At 40.6% G+C, this 18,925-nt stretch overlaps 1 protein-coding gene across 1 annotated transcript in view; it reads right to left on the bottom strand.

The window, feature by feature from the left end:
• Positions 1 to 18,925, bottom strand: part of LOC124596651 — a 299,480-nt gene that overhangs the window by 60,204 nt on the left and 220,351 nt on the right. The window lies entirely within an intron of this gene.

Here is an 18,925-nt window from a genome sequence, read left to right as displayed (position 1 = left end):
GCGATCCCTCCGTTTATCAGTGCCCGATGGGGCGTAGAGATTTATGATTTTGAGTCCTTCAACTGTTATGGTCACCCCTCGCGCTGTTGGGAGGTATGCGACATCGGAAACTGCAATCCCTTCTCGGAGGAGGATGGCTGCGCCTGTGTGTTCCATAGCTGCAGGGGCGGCGTACGTCTCATATCCATAACACCCAGTCCAAGTTGCTGTCCTCAGTTCTTGTAACAGGGCGATGTCGATGTTCGCTGCTCTTAGCGTGTCACGGAGCAGTTGAAGTTTAGCGTGGGAGCCGATATTATTAATATTGATAGTAGCTATTCGGTACGCCTGATGGGAGATCCGTGCTGCCGATAGGTTCGTAGCTGGTGAAGATTGTTGTGGTGGATGCTGGAAGTCCATAGAAGTCGCAGGAGTCGCCGTAGAAACTTCCCCCATCTTAGTGTCGGTCTAACGGAGGAACAGATGTCATTTCCGCATCAGATGGAGGTGGGAAATCCGTGTCATCCGCCCATGAAAAATGTCCGACAGGTTTGACATCGGCGAGAGGTGGCAGAGCTGGCCGAGTCGGCTCAATTGCGTCGGTGACAACAGGCGTGCTATGTTCCATGGCTTCTGGGCGCGGGGCTTGCGCACGATCTCTGTTGGACGGTTCACCGTCTTGTGGATGACGCGTCTCCGTGGTAGAGGAGAAAGTGTTATCGTGTTCTCCGTCAGAGTGATGTGCCATCTCTTCGTCCTGCGGAGGGGGCTCAATGGTCGATTCTGATGTCTTGTGGCGTCTTTTTCGTCGTTTGGGCGACTTCTGCTTTCGGCAATGAGTTTCGGTGTCTGAGGAAGGAAGAGATTCACGTCGTTCCGGTACAAAAGCCGTGGGTGCTATGATGCGGTCGTCATTCTCCAGAACACTCTCATTGGTATCCTTGTGATCTTCTAGCATGGGTGTGTCCGGCTGTTGGACATGTTCACGGGCGGCATCGCTGGTGTCAAGGTGCTGGGACGCCTCCGGGTGTATCGGACCAGAGAGACGCTCATGAACGGCGTCTTGTGTGGGCTGGACGTGCAGTGTCGCCGCATAGGTGACTGGAAGGGTGGTCGTGGTTCTGTCGGTGTTCGTATCGTCGGGCCTTAGTTGTGTGATGCGGCGTTGCAGGCATCCATTACGGACGTGGCCGTCTTTGCCACAACCGGAACATGTTCGAGGTTGTCCGTCGTAAATGACCACCGCACGGCAGCCGCCGATAGAAATGCACGATGGAACGTGCCGTTTGAGATCGATACGGACTTGTCTCACACCATTAAGCACCGGATTCGTCGTAAACTGTGCCCATGTCTCGGCAACGTGGCTCTGGACTTTTCCGAACGGGCTTAGCACCGCGATGACTTCATCTTCATTCACCTCGAAAGGCAGTTCGAATACACGGATCGACCGAAGGCCAAGTCCTGCATGGTCGACATCCACAGGCCCGACGTTTCCGTCGGAGTGCCGAAATTTTAGTCCATGTCGCGTCCTTTGAATAATCTCGTTGCAGGCAGCGTCGGAAGTCATCTTAACATAAACGACGCTGGTAATGATCGATAGGTGTATGCCGATGAGCTCGTCACGGGGGATCTTCACGTCTTTGCGTAGGAAGCGTTCGACGGCCAGTGCTTTGGGTCGTGCGTATTCGTTTGAGAAGGTGAACTTAAGAGTGTTCTTCCTGTAAGAGTTGGCCATTACAGCTTGTTCGACTGAGAAGCGCGGTGACAAGGAAGTAAACAAAACACCCCGCGCGCGCAGCGGCGTGGACGGCCGAGCGCGGTGCGCACTGCCAACTGAGCTATCCAAGCACCACTCACGCGCCGTCCTCAGCTTTACTTCTGCCAGTACCTCGTCTCCTACTTTCCAAACTTTACAGAAGCTCTCCTGCCAGGAAATTTCATATCAGCGCACACTCCGCTGCAGAGTGAAAATCTCATTTTGGAAACATCCCCCAAGCTGTGGCTAAGCCATGTCTCCGCAATATCCTATCTTTGAGGAGTGCTAGTTCTGCAATGTTCTCAGGAGAGCTTCTGTAAAGTTTGGAAAGTAGGAGACGAGGTACTGGCAGAAGTAAAGCTGTGAGGACCGGACCTGAGTCGTGCTTGGGTAGCTCAGGTGGTAGAGCACTTTCCCGCAAAAAGGCCAAGGTCCCGAGTTCGAGTCTCGGTCCAGTCCACAGTTTCAATGTGCCAGGAAGTTTCATATCAGCGCACACTCCGCTGCAGAGTGAAAATCTCATTCTGGAAACATCCTCCAGGCTGTGGCTAAACCATGTCTCCGCAATATCCTTTCTTTCAGGAGTGTTAGTTCTGCAAGGTTCGCAGGAGAGCTTCTGTAAAGTTTGGAAAGTAGGAGACGAGGTACTGGCAGAAGTGAAGCTGTGAAGAGGGGACGTGAGTCGTGCTTGCGTGGCTCAGTTGGTAGAGCACTTGCCCGCGAAAAGCAAAGGTCCTGAGTTCGAATCTCGGTCCGGCACACAGTTTCAATCTGCCAGGAAGTGTCATATCATCGCGCACTCCGCTGCAGAGTGAAAATCTCATTCTGGAAATTTTTAATATTGCTTGATGCATTTTTTTATTTTCCTTCTGGAGAAAAGGTATAGTCGTCGGATGTTTCAGCAGATATTTGCAATTCCATATTTGCGATGTGTAAATGGAGTCAGCCCAAACAGCTCATGTCGCCCATTGTCGAGGAAAGCGTCGATTTGTTTCCAATTACAAACAAAATGATTTTAAAAGCGGAAGTTTAAGGCCCATTCGATAGAGCGGTCCTGAATTGAACAATAACAGCGACAGTAAAGCACGAAGAATAACTAACTCTCCAGGAGCGACGGCAGCGCCCTGGTCCTTGCCGACTGCTACCGCTATGCAGCAGCACTGCTCAGTTGCTACTGGAGTACTGTTTATTCTTCGTGTTTTATTTGTAACGGAAAAAAATCCGGCGCTTTTCGTTGATACTACGCATCGAATGAAAGACTCCAGCTAAACACTACAAAAACGAGATGGCGATTATCTGACGAAACACCAGACAAAATGCGCAGACGATTTTTTGGAGGGATATTCGGTATCAAGCCCGTGGACTGATCACTTGCTTGCTCAAAAGTTGTTTACTTAAACATGAGTGTGTACACGTAATGTATGTAGTTTTACTCAGTCCCTTCTGTTATGCTAGAAATTAGCATATCGTTACAGTTACAACAATCCCAGCCGACTTCGTATCTTTCTCGTATGATGTTGGACCATGATGAATTAGGTACAATTACACTTAATACAGTAGGCCCACTTTCTTGCTGCACATAACGACCAGTTCCAGCACGAGCGCCCAGTGGGCTGAGTTCAACCGCAGTATGTGATTTCGGCCTCCTTGCCACTCAGTTTCAACTCATTTCTCAGGTAAGTTTATGAAAAATTTCTCTCCCAACATTAACAAACGTTATATTATCGTACTAATTATTTCAAGGGCCTTCAAAAGTCATTAAAAAGTATACAGCTTCGCTTAAAAACCGTATTTGCTTCAGAATCTCGGATGACACAAAAGTGGATTTATATTCAACAAAATTCCCGGCACACAAAATGTTATAGCAGGCGCACTATATCGTTCTCTCAGCAACAATCAGCATGACATCGCAACCAACTTCTGCAAAGCAAATTTCAGCGTCATGTATATTCAGCAAGTTGCATTTGAAAATTTTATTTCGTCGTCATTACAGGACATAGCAAAAGAGCAAAGTAAAGACAACGTGTGGAAAGAGATTAAACACCTCTGGCAAGATAGAAAAAATGTTACGATTAGAAACCATTACACTGTACGCAATGACATTCTGTTTCGCCGCTCTCATCCTGACAGCAATAATTGCTTATTATGCATTCCTGACGAACTGGTTAACAAATTAATCTGGTATACTCATTAAGTTAAGCACATTACGGAGCCAGAAAATGTTTTCTTATACTGAGACAGAACTGTTATTTTGCCAACATGGAGAAACGTATACGACGAGTTTTAGCGTCATGTAAAATCTGCCAGAAAGCTAAGTCAGACACAACTTCACATATTCCTCCATTATATCCCATTGTACCTGTTAAATTAAGACATATGGCCGCTGTAGACATTTTTGGTCCGATTCCCAGAACTAATAGAGGTTTTTGCTACATCTTTGTCGCTGTTGAACTCACTTCAAAATTTGTTACTTTTACTCCGTTACGCAAAGCTACTGCTAAAACCGTTTCGAAAGCATTTGTAAAGCATTTTCTATTTCATGTAGGGAATGTGTTGAAAGTAATTTGTGACAATGGATCACAATTTCGTTCTGCTATATGGACACGCATGTTACGAGCTAGAAACATTTCTCCGATCTATATATCCAAGTACCATGCTTCTTCGAACCCTTGTGAACGATTAATGAAAGAAATTGGTAAACTGTGTGGAATATACTGCCACAAAAGACATATTGATTGGGACACACACATATTCTCATTCCAAGATGTAATTAATTCCATATCAAATGAATCCACTATGCTCTCTCCGTCTGTTATACTGAAAAATGTTGAACCACCTAACAAAATTACAGAATTAGTAAACTTTCCTACATCTCGTCGACTACGACACCATGAAATAATCGACATTGCGCTGAACAACATCAAACGTGCCGCAGAGCGCCGGAGAAGACAGCAAAAACAGGTTTGTACACGCCGTGACTTTCACATTGGACAGAAAATATTAGTACGTACACACTATTTATCCAACAAAGGAAAAGGTAGGTGCAGTAAATTTGAACTTTTATACGCAGGTCCATATCGGATTCGCAGCATTCCTCACCCCAATGTTGAACACGTCGAAATTTTGAGAACCAGAAAATCCAAAGGCAACCACCATTGGTCAAACATCAAACCTTTTATTGAATGAAGACACTTTATGATTTAACATGCTGTAATGCCATTTTGCTAGTTTTATGATCACTTATGCAATTATATTCACATGACTAATTACTGATGATTATCGTATGTTTTCTTGGCAAGTGCCCAGCAAGGTAAGGTTAGCAGGTCGCTCTTCTTGTCGTTACACATCAGACCGTGCATATTTTTCCAGTTGAATTTGCACATTTTATGACCACTTATGCAATTATATTCACATGAATACTTATTGATGATTATCGTATTTTTCTTGGCAAGTGCCCGGCAAGCTAAGGTTAGCAGGTCGCTCTTCTTGTCGTTACATATCAGACTGTGCACATTTTTTCCAGAGAAACTTACGTATCTTATGAATAATTATGCAATGTTATCTAGTGACATACTAATTTTATTAAATTTTCTCTCCATTAAAGTCTTTAATTCTCGCCTCTATTAACTACACAACATACAAGCTGAACACAACGAACGTCACATTTTGTCTTTCTTAGGTATATACGATTGTTTCGTGTTTTGTTTGTATGCACTATGAAATAGTTAAGATATAGCAAACACCTGTTGACTTTGACATTTTTCCTTATGATATCTCAACATCGTGACTACTTTACTGTTACATTGTGATACACTCGGTACATTTTTGCTTCTGAACACTATTTTTTTTCACATATTACGTTTTCTGTCATGTTATGCTGTATGCTTAATTATGTTACCATAAACCAGTCATTATTTAGTGAGTATATTATGTAAATGCAAGACATTAATCTTTGTTCATCAATTTCAGAAAGAAATAATGCGTGAAAGAAATAAATTAAACAAAATGGGAATTTCACCTTTGGAATGAACGAAAGAGAATGCAATACTTCATGATGAAGAGTAAATGGATCAGAATTAACAAGCATTAACAAGAATATACTATACACATCGTAGAATAGCAGTTTTAACTAATTTTTTCTTTCAGAATACAGGGCGATTGATGCAGGCTGTCAGACAGAACTACACATCTTAGTTTTAGTGATGGAATATGCTAGAGATAAGGAATAGTTATGTAATGAGTAATGAAGTGATTTTTTGCAGATGATAATGAATGCTGATGAATAATGATGAAGAATATGCTACTATGGATAATGAAGTTTTTCTTTACAGGTGATGATAATAATGGAGTTATGATAATATAGATAATGAAGTGATGAATAATGAAGTTTTTCTTTACAGATGAGGATAATGTGGAAGTTATGTATTCATGCTATGTTGTTATTTAAGTATTTGTTGCAGTTCGCTTTGACAGCAGGTGTTATATTGCATAGTATAATGACTGAAGGTTTTGGAAAGGACAGCTATGGAACACATCTTTATACACATTTCACTACCTGTTAATTCGAAGTTCACTACTTTTCAGCATAAAATGCGTTTCTTCTTTCAGCTTAATAATCCATTTTTTTAATATATTTTTGCAGGGGAAATTATTTATGAAATTAATGTGCTATAAACAGTTGTTCATTAAATCTATGTCATTTATGAATGTGATTACATATACTCTACTTGTTTCATAATCTTGCTACAGCTGACTCATGACGAATGACGTTACACATTTTCATTTACAGCAACAACCCAAAAGCAAAATTTTTTTTCTTTCCCCTATAATAACCCAACGCAATGCATTGCTAACAAAAAAAATGTATTACCAGTCCCAAATAATGATACCAGTTTAAGAGAGTTCTGAGTAATTCTGATTAGCTCTGAATTGTATGTCACTTGAATAATGAATGCATAAATACAATGAACATAATTTCATTACTCTATTGAGATGACCAATGATTAATTAATAATGCTTTGTAACTGGGAAATGAATGCTACTGATTACTGTATTGAGATGACCAATGATTAATTAATAATGCTTTGTAACTGGGAAATGAATGCTGCTGATTACTGTATTGAGGTGACCAATGATTAATTAATAATGCTTTGTAACTGGGAAATGAATGCTACTGATTACTGTATTGAGATGACCAATGATTAATTAATAATGCTTTGTAACTGGGAAATGAATGCTACTGATTACCGTATTGAGATGACCAACGATTAATTAATAATGCTTTGTAACTGGGAAATGAATGCTACTGATTACTGTATTGAGATGACCAATGATTAATTATCAATATTATTCTGTAATACTATGTTATTGACTACCTCCTGTTTTAAGTAATGACTTCTGATGATTTGTAGTTAGAGAATGAGTGCCAATCTTCTCTGTAAAACAATTAATGAACATTTTTCTGTAATACTACATACATGGTACAGAAATGTTCAATAACTGGGCTATGAATGCCGCAAACTACTAATGTAATTCCCAATGAAGACTAGTATGTGACTTAATGTCCTTCACCTTCTGACCTAACTACCCTGAATTACTGCAATATCCATTTGTCCTGTATATCCTCTTGATCATGGAGCACTATATTTGGTTTTTGCACTAATTCTACGTTGGTGTACCTTGTAAGAGCGTGGTGTTGACACGACATACTGTCCACCACCGTGAGCGATGGAGACGTTATTATGGTCCCACTGTTTGGTGTACCTGATGTACTGCCAAAATGATAACATGGAATATTACTACGACATTTCAGTGTCTTAGCTACGCTGATAAACACTTCTGGGAAAAGAACTTCAGATTGTCTCACTTGGTGTTGTACTTCTGTGTAAAGATATGGACTTTCAGTGCAGCTGCGCGCAACCTAAAGTGCTACAACCATGATGCAATCCTTCCCTTTCCTATCCTAATTCTTGTAACATAGTGAAAATCATTTTTAACATCATTTATATTCATGGCCTATACATTTTTTCGATTTGCTGAACTACAGTGCAAGTGCACTTTTATCATTTTTCTAACATGATTTATACTTATTGATTTGCTGATATATTCTGAACTACAGTGCATGTGCACTTATGTCACTTGTCAACATGATTTTTTGCCATTACGTTTATTTGTTGTGAAAATGCTAAAGAGTTTTTCAGTGCGTGTGCACTTATGTCTTTTGTTAATATGTTTTGTACTCACATTTTGTTATTGTTTAATATGTTTTGTACTCGGTGCATGTGCACCACATTTACTTTATGTTCTACATCTGTATACTCTGTGGTTGTAAAGTTAATTTGTCAAAAAAAAATTGCTCATGGCAAGTCCAAATGACTCACCATCGCTGTCAAATTTTTGCCCCCCCAGTGGAGGGTTATGAAACGCGTACGTTTCATATATTTTCATTACCAGCGATGGTGAGGCATGACAGAATCTCTGACCAGAGAGTTATTTATCGTGTCTAGTCTGCGCTTGACTGCGCGAGAGTTCAGTTGCGAGTAGGAAGTTGTGTGTGAGGAGTCGGCGGGCGTCGACATGGGTCTCTGGTCAAGGTTCGGGACGAGGTATATTGTTAAATAAGGTGATGAAGCAGCATTGCGCACATCTGATAATGTAATGTATCTTAATTGTAATTAATTTGTTCAAGAAATGCCTCAATAATAATTTTGTTTGGAAAGCAATCTTTTTTAAGAAAAGAATCATTCCAATTGAAACAATATTTCCTATGCTTTTCCTCCCAGAATCAATGTCTCAGATTAATTATTGCACAGGGCCTAAGGTCAGCGATGCTGCCCTGTTATTGTGGGTTTAATGAATAATGTTCATTTCTCAATTTTTGTGTCGAGTTTACATTGCGCCATTATTTTTCAATATTTTTGTAGCGAAGGTACAGTTGCTTTTATTTCAATTTAACGAAGTTTTGTGGGAGCTCAACAACATTTGGCTCTATTTCGATTAACATTCAATTATAGTTATTTACATTATTTGCGGAGAAATTATTGTCATTTATAACATCTGCGAGGAGGTTACAAGGTTCTACGCAGAATCGGAGAGGAATGGAATATGTGGAAAACATTGATAAGGTGAAGGGACAGGAAGATAGGACATCTGCTAAGACATGAGGGAATGACTTCCATGGTACTAGAAGGAGCTGTAGAGGGCAAAGACTGTAGAGGAAGACAGAGATTGGAATACGTCAAGCAAACATTGCGGACGTAGGTTGCAAGTGCTTCTCTGAGATGAAGAGGTTAGCACAGGAAAGGAATTCGTGGCGGGCCGCATCAAACCAGTCAGTAGACTGATGACAAAAAAAAAAAAAAAAAAAAAAATCAACAGGAAGAGCTTCGCAAATTGAGCTAGTTAATAACACGTTGGTCCATCCCTGGCCCTTATACAAGCAACTATTCGGCTTAGCGTTGATTGATAGAGCTGCTGTATGGCCTCCTGTGGGATATCGTGCCAAATTCTGTCCAACTGGAACGTTAGTTCATCAAAATCCCGAGCTGGTTGGGGAATATTGCCCATAATGCTCAAAACGTTCCTAATTGGGGAGAGATTCTGCCATCTTACCGGCCAAGGTAGGTTTGGCAAGCACGAAGACAAATAATAGAAGTTGTGGTCATGTGCGGGCGGGCATTATCTTGTTGAAATACTCGTATAAGTGCAAGATCCCTTACCATGGAGGGCAACAAAACTGGTCGTAGAAAATCGTTGATGTACCGCTGTGCTGTAAGGATTTATCGGATGACGTCCAAAAAGGTCCTCCTTTGAAATGGTTGTCGAGCCGTATGATAGGCGACGGCTGGGCTGATATCTCGCCAGTGTTTGGGGCGTGTCCAGACGCTGGTCATTGTAGCTCAGTTCGAAGCGGAACTCATCATTAAAGACAATTCTACTCAAGTGAACGGGATTCCATGTCAAATGGCAGATTTAAAGATGTGCAACAATGGATATTAACAACGTGAGCTCTTCCTGTAGGATTACCAGATATATGGCTATCATAAGACAGAATGGCCCGTATCTCCACACGTAGTAGCTCACGTATACGTGACAGAGTGATCTTGCTTTAGCTTCTCTGTATAAATAAAACGAAGAAAGAAAGAAAAAAGACACTTCTGGAACACTGGAGGTAAATAAATACCTGAAACGAACGAACGGAATTTTCTTTTTCCGTTCTGTTAAATTAAGTTTCATTTATGTACATGTGACAAAACTATACAAATATACCTTTAAAATCAGATTTGAAAATTATAAAATCAGTAAGTAATTTCAGATTCACAAACGTAAGTGCTGCAACATCTGAATCACAATAAAAGCATGAGAATTATAACAGCTAGTAATAAGAGGGCTCGCAGTACAAAATAGTTTATACAGCTAGCAATTATAACTGCAACTTTTTGAGTTCATGTACGTTCTACTATGCATGTTAAAAAGACTCATCATTATTACAGTGACAGCAGCATTCACACCCAGACCACAAGAGGCAGATCTATCTCGCAATCATTGAGAAGAAAATAGTACACACTACTCTGTTAGTCATTATGTAGAGAACATAGAGTAACTATTGCTGAAAAGTTAATATAAATGTTAATAATAAACATCTCTAGAATTCTACAGCATGCAACCAAAGTACAGTACACGTTACCGTACAATATTCCGGCCAAGGTCAGTGATGCATAATTATTAACACCCTTTTTATTTACCTGTGCTCAAACTCTCCTACATCTTATTAGTTAACAAGTATATAAATATGCACAAATAAAAAAAAATTGTACACAACATATAAATTCTTTGAGAGGGAAAGCTGTCAGTGACACTGTCACTTTACGTATGAATCAATTTTTTGGTTATTCATCTTTAGTATTATTTCTGTGCAACAGATATGTGGACGGATAAAATAACTAAATTAGTAACATCTCCGCCTGTCCTATATTACTTTACCTCCGCTTGCAACAACTACTTGTCACCCAGTAATGGCTATAGAAGAAAATTAGCGAATAAATGAAATTTCATTCAGAAAGCAGTTGCACTCAGCGTCTATTGACTTGTAAATTATAGATTGCAGCGATCAGTCATCCTTTTTACAGTTTTGTTTTTATCGTGCAGATCTAGATTTCGGCTAGAAGCTAGCCATTCTCAATGCACTATTATTTTCGCTCATTCCATGTAATTCCCTGTTGGTCGGGCTTCGTCCACAGTATTCAATGAACTGTGGATGAAGCCAGACCAACAGGGAATTACATACATTGAGTGAAAATAACACTGCATTGAGAATGGCTAGCTTCTAGCCGAAATCTAGATCTGCACAATAAAATTTAAAAAGGACGACTGATCGCTGCAATCTATAATTTACTAGTACAAATAAAATTTCTTTCGAGCATATCAACCAAAAAGTTCATGTCCATAAAAGCATAAAAAATGCACGGAAGGAAGATTGCAATTTACGGTACTGTCGACAAGGATGTCACTAGACATGACACACAAGATGCAGTAGATCAATAATGACAAGGGAAATCATGGCATTCGCCTTAACCGATTTGCAGGAAATGCGGTAAAGTAAATTTGTGTGACCAAACGAAGATCTGGACCTGCCTTAACCGTTGCATTCCCTCTCTTGGACAGGAAATAAGAGAAAATGGGGCTGCAGTGACAGATGTGATATGGAAGAACGCAGAGGGAACTCTACACAGCTGTTGTTGAATGAAATTATCCTAATTTTTGTCAACATCGAAAAAAAGGTTTTGGTGTCGTTAATGGGATTTCGTTTTAATTGCGAAATTCTCTAGACGACGAACAAGATGTTTGACTGGAATCCTTTATAAGATGACAGAATGGCTGAGCAGTTTTGATCTTCAGAAAGCGAAATTCCAATACTGCAGGTAGACATAATAGAAGAAGAAGAAACTATTCCAGAAACAAATTGTTGGAGAATGTACGCGTAGAGCACAACGTTGCACTAAGTGAATCGTGAACTGTACGAAACCAGAAAAGAAGAGAATCAGAGTATCTGAGACGTACTGACACAGAAGGATGTCGAAAATTAAGAGGGCTTATAAGATGAGAAATGAGGAGATTATCTGCAGAATGGGCGTAGAAAGAATTGCATGGAAGGTAATGACTAGAAGAAGGGACTAGGTGATGGGGGTGTGTTAATACATCAGGGAATAACTTCCATAATACCTGAGAAAGCCGAAGAGAACAAAGACTATGCGAAGACAGAGATTGGAATATATCGAAAAAGTAATTGAGGAAGTTGATTGAACGTTTAGGTATCGTACGATGTAGAAACAACTCCGACGATAAATAAGAGACCCTAGAGGTGTACGAGTAGATAAGAATTCGATCCTTTCCATGGGAGACTCTCAAACCGTGTCAATCGACCAGTCGCAGCAACCAGCTAACGGCGGTAAGTACCGAGCCCAACGGCCTGACAGTAGCTCTTCAAATACATCACAGTAAGCGATATGTTACGATCCAGTCATTATATTGGAACCGATCCGGCTACACTCACAGTCTGCCTTAGGACTTGGTCACCACTATGTGTTCTACGTTTGGTTAAAGACGACATTGTTTAACCCCCCCCCCCCCCCCCCCCAAAAAAAAAAAGAATTGTTTCTGTCCCAAGTCACCTCAGTTTCTGCTGCACTAAGTGGGCTCCTTCCACCAAGTACCAATTTTCTCCAGAGTATTCTCGCATCCCGTCCCTCTCCTGGTCTTAGAAAAAGCCTCTTCCCTCATTTACTTAGTTATATTTTCACTATTTTTTCATCAGTAGTATTTTCGTATTTACCCAAATTTTCATTCCGATTATCTTCTTTCTTTCTTACTACAATTTTTTCTCTATTTCTCTTTTTTACCCCCTTTTTCCCTTTTGCTTTCCTTCTCTTTCTATTTTCGCTTCTTCTCAAACTTTTTCCATGTTTTTCTAATTCGCTCCCTCCTTCATGTCCTTTTCTGCTTTAGTCTTAGTTCTTAATGGTAGTAATAATACCACATCTCCCTTATCCTCTGTTCCTATTTACTTCTCACTTTGTTAACTATCTCTGACTTCCTACCCTCTCTGAAGTTTCTCCTATTACCTTTGTCATCCACCACACTTACAACCCATTCGTTAGTGTGATGTACTCCCCTGCCCAACATTCCCACTCCTATCCCATTTTTCTCCCTGACGAAGGAATTAATATTTACAAAAACTAGGAGCAGGTTTTTCTACTTTTAATATGTCTATTGGCAATACTGCAATGTCACATTCCCCCCCCCCCCCCCTTCGTTCCTGCCAACCACTGTAAATATAACATTTCCTCAAGTGAATTAATTCTTCTTTTGATACAATATGAGTCTTTTGTCATACGTGAGTTCATTAAAACTTTTGAAAACTGTATAAAATGACATCGGATCAAAACGAAAGAGCTATTTTTATTTGTTTCGTTTTTAATTTGACTTTTCAGGATTTTGACAAAAGAAGGGTATCGAAGCTAATGGAACATAAACTGAAGGTCTGTTTTATTGCACTTTTCATGAAAGTTATTTAGAAGTTCAACTGTGGTATCATTGAGTTACAGAGAGCTGTGATAATTGCTAGGACATAATGGGAAATGTATCCTAGCTTAAGTTCCCAAATGCTGGGGGACAGGGATAATACAATGGGTACATTATGTATCTTTCATTATATTCCGTGTAGCAGCTTCTGGACTATACATGTAGACAAAGAAGGAGATGTGCGGAAATTACATTTATTCTTGTTGGAGGAACCATCTTGCTATTTAATTCAAATGATTTCAACTAAGCTAACTCGATGTGTATCTTCATATACAGTCACTTGCTATTTAATTTCATCGGTTTTATAGTCCTATATTAACAATATGTGACCCTTAAGCACTATGCAATAACACATTATTATGAGCTTAGAACTTGTTGCTTTTACTATTAATATATGGCACCATTTCTACAAGTAATGAGGAATCGCTTGTTTTAATGTCACCAAAAACTGCTGCACATCTGATAGAGACTGAATATTATTTACCTTTGAGAAATCAAGTTGATAACAGCAGTTCCATCACGGGGAACACAAATATCGACGGCGGCATGTGTTCTCTCGGTGTCCACCTGATAAGTTCCGTGAGTTTCTGAGAGAACTGTCATGAAGTAACATCCATGTTTATGTGAGAGCATCCTACCGGGAAAGCAATGTGAATGTGAAACGTACTGATGTCGTACACGAATGTAGCACAGTTCGAATGAACAAATCATCAGAAACACTTCTCCTGATTGCTTCCTTATGCCGATCACATGCCTCCCTGATACTCTTTGCGGTGTCACGGGTCGATATACATTATGGACACCCATCACAATGCATACGAGTAATACAAGGGGGCGCGATTCCAGTTGTACGATGTCAGTATTTGCTTCAGACAAAAGTCTATTGCGTAGTTTGACCCTAGAAATCTGTTATTAGACTGTATCAGTCTCTTCTTCTCTATACATGAGTATCGATTATAAGTCTGAAATAAATGTTGTGAATTATATTTTTTCACAGACATAAAAAATCTTTTTTACGGCGGTAATACACGATCTAGGGGCCCGCTGCGAGTAAACTGGTACCAGGTAACTATCCACGTTTCGATGCAGAATTCTGTGAATGTTTAAATGAACTATCTGATACAAATTCCCACCAGTTGTGAGGTCAGAGGCATGGAATGCTCGGAAGTTGAAACATGAACAGATTTACTGATAATTGAAGGAAGTTTATATTAATAGTAGAGATAGTCATCAAGTTTTAAATATTAAGTTCGGAAGGTAGGAGACGAGGTACTGGCGGAACTGGAGCTGTGGGGAAGGGTCGTGAGTCGTGCTTGGGCAGCTCAGATGGTAGATAACTTGCCCCCAAAAGGCAAAGGTCCAGAGTTCGAGTCACGGTCCGGCACACTGTTTTAATCTGCCAGGAAGTTTCATATCAGTGCACACTCCGCTCCAGAGTGAAAATTTCATTCTGGTTTTAAATATTACCTGGAAAAATGAAATTACGTGATTGACTTTTTCATTGTTTGCAGGCACGTATTTACAGTCCTGGTATACACTGAACTCCATGCGTCATTCTCAGTGCATCAAGAGCGTTGCGTGCAACTTTTTCTCAATAAAGAAAGCGAACCATCCGCGCTGAGCATAAACACTTGGTACAAAACATGTTTCCTCTACACCTCTCCTCTCACTAGCAACACTTGCGTCACCAGCACCCTGCATTCATATTTACAATCAATCATCGACATCTACATACATGCTCTGGCATGCATCGTACGGTGCTTGGCGAAAGATACGCCGTACCACTACCAGTCATTTCCTGTCTCGTCCCACTAGCAAATAGAGCGACGATAACTGACTATCTATAAGCATAGAAAAAATGGTTCAAATGGCTCTGAGCACTATGGGACCTAACAGCTGTAGTCATCAGTCCCCTAGAACTTAGAACTACTTAAACCTAACTAACCTAAGGACATCACACAACACCCAGTCATCACGAGGCAGAGAAAATCCCTAACCCCGCCGGGAAGCGAGAACGCTACCGCACGACCACGAGCTATATGCATCCGTACGCTCCCTAATTTCTCTTCTCTTCGCAACCCTTACGTGAAATGTACACTAGCGGAGATAGACTCGTTCTGCAGTCGGCCTCAAATGCCGGTTCGCTAAATTTCCTTAATGGTGCCTCGCAGAAAGAACGTCGCTAAATTGCGCTACGCTTAGTTTGTAAATCACTTGATTGATAGACCTCTCACTTTTGAACTGATAAAAATTGTAACACTTCAGGCTGTCAAAGCTTAGTGAAAGGCTAGTGAGCGTAACAATGGTAATAACAGTAACAACAATAATAAATGAACATTTCAAAAGAATGCATCTCAACAGATTCACAAGTGAATTTCTCGCATATTGGAAAAAGAGGGAGAGCAAGAATCCATAATTGATAGAACTGATAGGAATATGCAGGAACTGGGAGGTAATTAAGAGATCAGATATCTCTTAGGAGAACGGTTGAGCAAGTGAGGTTCCAGAACAGATCACCAAGAAAGGTAATATATCATACGGACAAAGCAGAAAATGGAAATACGCAACGAGAGGATGCACAACTACTTGTTGAAAATCAAAATCCATTCCAAACGCAACAGTTGAATGTCATGGCTCTACTGTGTTGGCACTACAGTAGTGTAGTAACCATCACTTAGATATTGTTGTGTAGTACTCTCAGTCAGTTTATTTATTCACAGCGAAGTGAATAATGAAGGAATTTCTGGTCCACTGCGGGATAAAGCATTTTTATATTTAAGTCTATGTGATGCATATGACTCAATTTTACTGTCATTCATGCATGGCACAAAGTAAAAAGTGTGTGCGTAGTCGGTGGATTATTTGAGAAAGATGTTGTTCTTACAGCCGTTTCACAAGCTGTAACCCCCACCACATTGCGCATGTGTTAATGCTGGTATTTAAAAATGCAATTATTGGCAGTCCATGTCATTAATATCACAATCCTACGAAATAGCGATAATATCCATAACCTTTTAAAAATAATTTAGCCTGATCGAAATATAATGGAACCCCTTTTGTTTTTACGCCACAGAAAATTTCATTTTACCCCTCATGGGGGAACTATCCCCAGATTAGGAACCACTCTCCCAAAGATGCAAAATTAGGGCTTCTGCAGCCAAGGCCTACGCCAAATCATCCATCGTTGTGCTATATGTGTCGACTGACGGTGAGTTTGTAGAGCAGGACTAATGCCATCATACATGTTTCATTGCCACTGCTTGATTCTTTTGGGGTTACAATTAAAACTTTATGACCATCCTTCGTACAGCAATTATCAAAAACAATTTGAGATACTGATGCGAGATTTTCAAAAAGGACGAGAAAACGTCCATGACAAAACTCATCCAGGACGTCCATCGTTCGTCAGACGTGATTTGAAGAAGCATCTCGGAAGGCAGCCTGCTTTTAAAACTGCAGGGTAAGCCTAGCAGGTGTAGCAAATAATATTAGGGTGCCCTTCCAAAAAATGACTAGAGGAACTTGAGACTACTAGTTGAGACACAAATCACAATTACTTTGAATTACTATTATAAAATTATTGACAAAACAAACGGCAAACTGTGCTAATATAAGTGTTACAAGGCCTAATGATCTCCAGTGAGTCAAAGAGCCATGTGAAAATGTATGCTGCCCTTCTTTGAATAGCTTTCCTATCTACTTTTAGTTCAACTTAGTATGGGTCCCACACACTGAAAAGTATTCTGGGTCACGACATTCGAGTTTTTTCTAAGCTTGCCATACATTTTACCTGGATTAGCGAATGTGATCCTGTGGGAGGTATGTGAAAAGAGACTGGTGTGAGGTCTGTAATTATGGCAGCTGTTTCAGCATCGCACTGGGTGCATTATCTCTGGGTAACTAGTCGAGTTGACAAGGGTCTGCGCCTATTCGTTATCACCGATTTAGTCTAAATTTATGGTATATCTAGGTCTTGACCAGAACTGAAAGTCACAGAACTGAGAGTTCCAGACGGTAACGCGTGTATAAAAATGCATTTTTTATGCGGATCGGGCGAAGCATGAGTTTCCTGTATTAATGTGCTTTCGAGGCAGCGTTTGACCCAACGGAGAGAGTACAGAAAGGCAATCGAGTCCCTGTATGGAAAGTTTTTTATTTTTGCGTTGCCCACTCACAGCAAATAAACGGAAATAATGCTCAATACGTTGTATTTGATGTAAGTAAGCCCTGTGTGCAGGAGAACAAATTTATTCTGTTAATTGACTCGTAGGAGGCACAAACAAATCCATAATTATATGACGAGATTTATCAAGATGAAGAAAGATTGCCGTCGTGCAGTATTAAAGCGCAGACTGCTACTAGTGGAACCCCGTATATCTGTTTTCATCATCAGCTAAAGATGATTACAAAGCTTTATCCAATCGAGAGAGAAAAAGAAATTACATCCACAGTAGACTGCTTGAAAATACATCATACCGCACATCACAAGCTATACTGATCAATATTTGCTGGAGCGAAGTGTTAGGAGTAGTTAATTACTAAACTGGGCTACGAAAGAGAATCTTTTCTGAGTGTAGACGAAGTTTGTTTTTGATTATAAACTTTGAAACAACTATGTAATTGTGAAAATGCGGCGTCTACAACGCGTGCAAAATGTCGAGAAAATTACTGTTCCTCCTGTTTTTACGATGAATATTACCAAAGCTCATGTAAATCATCAAGAGTTCTTTCAAAATTTATTGTTGCAACAGTGCATATGATGTACATGAAATGATTCCATTTACATATCACTTGCACAAATGGTTTTGAGCCACCAGGTATCGACCTATGCTGAAACACCTCCAGGGAGCCAATGTAGGCATCCAGCGGATCATACAGATGGTGAACAGTGTCCTGCGATGCGTTATGCTACGCCTGCTAGACTTGTTCGTAGTTCTGTAAGTGTTGCTGGTTGACGAGTAGGAGGAGTCCTGTGATATCTCACACATACTCAATTGGAGATAAGTTCGGGTATCGTTCTGGTCAGGGAAGTTATTGCACGTATTGCAGAGCATGCTGAGTTTCACGGGCACTGTATGGGCGAGCAGAATCCTGTTGGAACAAAACCTCACCTTCGCGTAGCAAAACTGATCGTACACATCGCTCGTTAGCGTCCCCTCCCGAAACACAAAAGGTCAAAGAGAGTAGCAGGTTAGCAGGTTTTCGCACCCCAGAACACAGGACCTGTGGTGAGGCCAGTATGTCTTGGTCGAATACACTCTACGAGACAGCACTCACCAGGTCTACATCGTACGCGCGAACGACCATTACATGCGTGCGGGCAGAATCTACACTCATGCTCATAAATTGAGAATAATTGCAGAATGTGGTGCCACACATCGTGGCACTACACAAAACTGGCGCTAATAGCATAGGCACATGGAGAACACAAACGACATAGATCTGTAAGCCCACGGTATTGGCGATAAGTTGAGAAAATCGTCCAGAAACACATGTGCTACAAAACACCACTGTTTCCTGCGCATGTACCCCGACATCAATATAGAATATGATCACCATGTACACGTGCAAGGGCCGCACAACTGGTTGGCATACTCTGGATCAGGTGGT

The sequence above is a fragment of the Schistocerca americana genome, chromosome 2 (assembly GCF_021461395.2).
Source record: "Schistocerca americana isolate TAMUIC-IGC-003095 chromosome 2, iqSchAmer2.1, whole genome shotgun sequence".
NCBI classification, from domain to species: Eukaryota; Metazoa; Arthropoda; class Insecta; order Orthoptera; family Acrididae; genus Schistocerca; species Schistocerca americana.
Note: the sequence above shows the minus strand (reverse complement) of the source record. Positions and strands in the feature narration are given on the sequence as shown.